Source organism: Theropithecus gelada, chromosome 3, assembly GCF_003255815.1.
Source record: "Theropithecus gelada isolate Dixy chromosome 3, Tgel_1.0, whole genome shotgun sequence".
NCBI classification, from domain to species: Eukaryota; Metazoa; Chordata; class Mammalia; order Primates; family Cercopithecidae; genus Theropithecus; species Theropithecus gelada.
In genome coordinates this window covers 91894658-91900657 of record NC_037670.1, presented here as the reverse complement: position 1 = coordinate 91900657, position 6000 = coordinate 91894658, and the positions used below count along the sequence as shown (strand labels likewise).

At 38.1% G+C, this 6000-nt stretch overlaps 1 long non-coding RNA gene across 1 annotated transcript in view; it reads left to right on the top strand.

The window, feature by feature from the left end:
• Nucleotides 1-254: 254 nt before the first annotated feature.
• LOC112621013 overlaps nucleotides 255-6000 on the top strand; it is a 143671-nt gene continuing 137925 nt past the window's right edge. Inside the window, exon 1 of the long non-coding RNA XR_003118640.1 lies at nucleotides 255-334. This is a non-coding gene — a long non-coding RNA (uncharacterized LOC112621013). The remainder of the gene's footprint in view (nucleotides 335-6000) is intronic.

Here is a 6000-nt window from a genome sequence, read left to right as displayed (position 1 = left end):
CTACATAACTGTGGAATCTAGCACTTCTTGTAGAGCAGCATTGGTAGTTTTGGGGGCATGATGGTTATAAGAATTTGAGAATGAGCTAGAAATAGATTTGCTGGGAAAATATGGGCCAAAAGGGATTCTCCAGACCTTGATACTACATAACAACAGACTCATAGTAGTACTTCTTCGATGAAATGAGACAAATCTTAAGAGCACTGGAGGCTAAAAAGGTGACTCTCTGTGGACCATTTTACTTTTCTCTTCACAGGAGTCAGTGAAGCAAGTTCCTGAGACTCGGAGGCAAGGACACCAAACCAGGAGTTTTAAGCTCCTACCCATGGTACTGGTAAGTGATTAAAGAGCTGCAGCTTCACAAGAGACAGCAAGGGCAAGGCTAGGGCCATAAGATTTCATAAGTCTTGAAATCAGGGAAAAGGCAGCTTGCCCCTGCTTTTACTGGAAACAGCAAGATTCAAAGTTAGGAAGTCCAAACTGTCAGAGGAAGGAGTGGGTCATGGTTTTGTGGGGCCTGAAACTTATACAACTTTCAGAATACAAAATAAGATGTAGTGTAGGGCCCTCCAAGACATCTGTGTTAAAGAAAGGTCCTGAATCTTATGATATGATCTATAACAGATCTTTATCCCTTGCTGTGTAAAGCAAAACATACATCACTCTTTTTTTCTATTGACACCTTGATATAACATCACTCTTGAGTAGTAGTAATAATAATAATTTATTGAGCTCTTATTATGTGCTGAGCTCTGTGTTAGAACCTTCCTGCATTAGTTTACTAGGACTGTTGTAACCCAATGCCACAAATTGGGTGGCTTAAAACAACCAAAATTTATTTTCTGAGCTCTGGAGGCTTAAAGACCAAAATGAGCACATCAACAGAGCCAATTTCCCTCCAAAATCTCTAGGGGAGGATGCTTCTTTGCCTCTTTGGTTTTCTGGTAGCCCCTGGCATTCCTTGGCTTGTGGCACCATCATTTCAATCTTTGCCTCCATCTTCACATGATGTTCATCCCTGTATGTGTTTTCTTTTATTATAAGGACACCAGTCATTTTGGATTAGGGCCTACTCTAATTCAGAATGATCTCATCTTATTTTGATTACATCTGCAAAGATCCTATTTTCCCAAATCGTGTCACATTCACAGGGACTAGGAGTTAGGACCTCAACATACATTTTGGGAAGAGGGGACCACAATTCAACCTATTGCACTTACAGATGACTCCTTTAGTCTTCACACTAATCCTGAGAGGAAGTTGCTATTATTACTCCTTTTTACAGTTGAAGAAACTGAGAGAAATGCCTGAGGTCAGTAAGTTAGATGCATTAGTGCTGAGATTCCCTAATTCCAACCTAAGCCTGATGCCTCCTGTGCCCACACATTTAATTCTGATAGAAGTGAATTAATCAATTTCTATCTGTCTGAAAAAAGACCGTAATTATAGCTAGAGTTTTCTTTAATGGGAATCAAGACAAGGAATTCACCCATTTCTTAATTCTTTGAGATGTTCGTGAATGACTTTAAGGACATCATTCCTTAAAACTTGTTTGGCAGTGATATTTAAAGATGCTATTCTAGAGTGTTTGGAGACATACTCAGGTCATTCTAAGAATCTTTTTAATCTCCTATTTAAAGCTATCAAAAATTTTCCTGGCTTAGATTTCTTATATGCAAAGACTTTTTAAAAACTGTGTATAATTGGAATCAGAACAACACAGCTAGAATTTTAAAAAATGCCCAATGGCCATGAGTTGGTACCATGCATTTTGGGAGTAGAGGAGTAATTGCTTTATTTATTATAGAAATATTTTTCATGATTTATCTATGTTATAAAAAAACAGAGATGGTTTGATGAGTTCAGAATTAAAATGGCTCACAGCCAGAAATTGTTGAGATCTTTGGAGGATTGCACACCTTTATATGCTGGGCAATAAAGGAATTCCTTGCAAGAGAAATGTCAAGTATATAGTGAAAGGGAAAATTTAGTTCTTGACCAAACCACAAGTTACTTAACACCCTGTAGACCTTAGTTTCTTTCTTTTTTTTTTTTTTTAAATTATACTTTAAGTTCTAGGGTACATGTGCACAATGTGCAGGTTTGTTACAGAGGTATACATAGGCTATCTTGGTTTGCTGCACCCATCAACTGATCATTTAGGCATTTCTCCTAATGCTATTCCTCCCCCAGCTCCCCACCCCCCCGACAGGCCCTGGTGTGTGATGTTCCCTGCCCTGTGTCCAAGTGATCTCATTGTTCAGTTCTCACCTATGAGTGAGAACATGCAGTGTTTGGTTTTCTGTCCTTGTGATAGTTTGCTGAGAATGATGGTTTCCAGCTTCATCCGTGTCCCTACAAAGGACCTGAACTCATCCTTTCTTATGGCTGCATAGTATTCCATGGTGCATATGTGCTACATTTTCTTAATCCATTCTATCATTGATGGACATTTGGGTTGGTTTCAAGTCTTTGCTACTGTGAATAGTGCCACAATAAACATATATGTGCATGTGTCTTTATAGTAGCATGATTTATAATCCTTTGGGTACGTACCCAGTAATGGGATTGCTGGGTCAAATGGTAATTCTAGTTCTAGATCCTTGAGGAATCACCACACTGTCTTCCACAATGGTTGAACTAATTTACACTCCCCCTCAACCCACAGTGTAAAAGTGTTCTTATTTCTCCACATCCTCTCCAGCATCTGTTGTTTCTTGACTTTTTAGTGATTGCCATTCTAACTGGCGTGAGATAGTATCTCATTGTGGTTTTGATTTGCATTTCCCTGGTGAACAGTGACGGTGAGTATTTTTTCATGTGTCTGTTGGCCACATAGATATCTTCTTTTGAGAAGTGTCTGTTCATATCCTTTGCCCACTTTTTGATGGGGTCATTTTTTTTTTCTTGTAAATTTGTTTGAGTTCTTTGTAGATTCTGGATATTAGCCATTTGTCAGATGGGTAGATTTCTAAATTTTTCTCCCATTCTGTAGGTTGCCTGTTTGCCCTGATGGTAATTTCTTTTGCTGGCCAGAAGCTCTTTAGTTTAATTAGATCCCATTTGTCTATTTTGGCTTTTGTTGCCATTGCTTTTGGTGTTTTAGTCATGAAGTCCTTGCCCATGTCTATGTCGTGAATGGCATTGCCTAGGTTTTCTTCTAGGGTTTTTATGGTTTTAGGTCTAACATTTAAGTCTTTAATCCATCTTGAATTAATTTTTGTATAACATGTAAGGTAGGGATCCAGTTTCAGCTTTCTACGTATGGCTAGCCAGTTTTCCCAGCACTATTTATTAAATAGGGAATCCTTTCCCCATTTCTTGTTTTTGTCAGGTTTGTCAAAGATCAGATGGTTGTAGATGTGTGGTGTTATTTGAGGCCTCTGTTCTGTCCCATCGGTGTATATCTCTGTTTTGGTACCAGTACCATGCTGTTTTGGTTATTGTAGCCTTGTAGTATAGTTTGAAGTCAGGTAGTGTGATGCCTCCAGCTTTGTTCTTTTGGCTTAGGATTGTCTTGGCAATGCAGGCTCTTTTTTGGTTCCATATGAACTTTAAGGCAGTTTTTTTTCTAATTCTGTGAAGAAAGCCATTCATAGCTTGATGGGGTTGGCATTGAATCTATAAATTACTTTGGGCAGTATGGCCATTTTTACAATATTGATTCTTCCTATCCATGAGCATGGAATATTCTTCCATTTGTTTGTGTCCTCTTTTATTTTGTTGAGCAGTGGTTTGTAGTTCTCCTTAAAGAGGTCCTTCACACCCCTTGTTAGTTGGATTCCTAGGTATTTTATTCTTTTTGAAGCAATTGTGAATGGGAGTTCACTCATGATTTGATTCTCTGTTTGTCTGTTAATGATGTATAGGAATGCTTGTGATTTTTGCACATTTATTTTGTATCCTGAGACTTTGCTGAAGTTGCTTATCAGCTTAAGGAGATTTTGGACTGAGACAATGGGGTTTTCTAAATATACAGTCATGTCATCTGCAAACAGGGACAATTTGACTTCCTCATTTCCTAATTGAATACCCTTTATTACTTTCTCTTGCCTGATTGCCCTGGCCAGAACTTCCAATACTATGTTGAATAAGAGTGGTGAGAGAGGGCATCCGTATCTTGTGCCTGTTTTCAAAGGAAATGCTTCCAGTTTTTGCCCATTCAATATGATATTGGCTGTGGGATTGTCATAAATAGCTCTTATTATTTTGAGATACATTCCATCAATACCTGGTTTATTGAGAGTTTTTAGCATGAAGGGGTGTTGAATTTTGTCAGAAGCCTTTTCTGCATCTATTGAGATAATCATGTGATTTTTGTTGTTGGTTCTGTTTACGTGATGGATTACGTTTATTGATTTTCATATGTTGAACCAGCCTTGCATTCCACGGATGAAGCCCACTTGATCTTGGTGGATAAGCTTTTTGATGTGCTGCTAGATTCAGTTTGCTAGTATTTTATTGAGGATTTTTGCATTGATGTTTATCAGGGATATTGGTCTAAAATTCTCTTTTTTTGTTGTGTCTCTGTCAGACTTTGGTATCAGGATGATGTTGGCCTAATAAAATGAGTTAGGGAGAATTCCCTCTTTTTCTATTGATTGGAATAGTTTCAGAAGGACGGGTACCAGCTCCTCTTTGTACCTCTGGTAGAATTCAGCTGTGAATCCATCTGGTCCTGGAGTTTTTTTGATCGGTAGGCTATTGATTATTGCCTCAATTTCAGAGCCTGTTATTGGTCTATTCAGAGATTCAACTTCTTCCTGGTTTAGTCTTGGGAGGGTGTATGTGTCCAGGAATTTATCCATTTCTTCTAGATTTTCTAGTTTATTTGCCCAGAGGTATATATAATAGTCTCTGAGGGTAGTTGTATTTCTGTGGGATTGGTGGCGATATCCCCTTTATCATTTTTTTATTACGTCTATTTGATTCTTCTCTCTTTTCTTCTTTATTAGTCTTGCTAGCAGTCTATCAATTTTGCTGATCTTTTCAAAAAACCAGCTCCTAGATTCATTGATTTTTTTGAAGGGTTTTTCGTGTCTCTATCTCTTTCAGTTCTGCTCTGGTCTTAGTTATTTCTTGCCTTCTGCTAGCTTTTGAATGTGTTTGCTCTTGCTTCTCTAGTTCTTTTAATTGTGATGTTAGGGTGTCAATTTTAGATTTTTCCTGCTTTCTCTTGTGGACATTTAGTGCTCTAAATTTCCCTCTACACACTGCTTTAAATGTATCCCAGAGATTCTGGTATGTTGTGTCTTTGTTCTCACTGGTTTCAAAGAACATCTTTATTTCTGCCTTCATTTCATTATTTACCCAGTAGTTATTCAGGAGAAAGTTGTTCAGTTTCCATGTAGTTGTGTGTTTTTGAGTGAGTTTCTTAATCCTGAGTTCTAATTTGATTGCAGTGTGGTCTGAGAGACAGTTTTTTTGTGATTTCTGTTCTTTTACATTTGCTGAGGAGTGCTTTACTTCCAATGATATGGTCAATTTTAGAATAAGTGTGATGTGGTGCTGAGAAGAATGTATATTCTGTTGATTTGGGATGGAGAGTTCTGTAGATGTCTATTAGGTCTGCTTGTTGCAGAGTTGAGTTCAGGTCCTGGATATCCTCGTTAACCTTCTGTCTCGTTGATCTGTCCAATATTGACAGTAGGGTGTTAAAGTCTCCATTATTATCATGTGGCAGTCTAAGTCTCTTTGTAGGTTTCTAAGGACTTGCTTTACGAATCTGGGTGCTCCTGCATTGGGTGCATATATATTTAGGATAGTTAGCTCTTCTTGTTGAATTGATCCCATTACTATTATGTAATGGCTTTCTTTGTCTCTTTTGGTCTTTGTTGGTTTAAAGTCTGTTTTATCAGAGACTAGGATTGCAACCCCTGCTATTTTTTGTTTTCCATTTGCTTGGTAGATCTTCCTCCATGCCTTTATTTTGAGCCTATGTGCCTCTTTCACGTGAGATGGGTCTCCTGAATACAGCACATTGATGGGTCTTGACTGTAT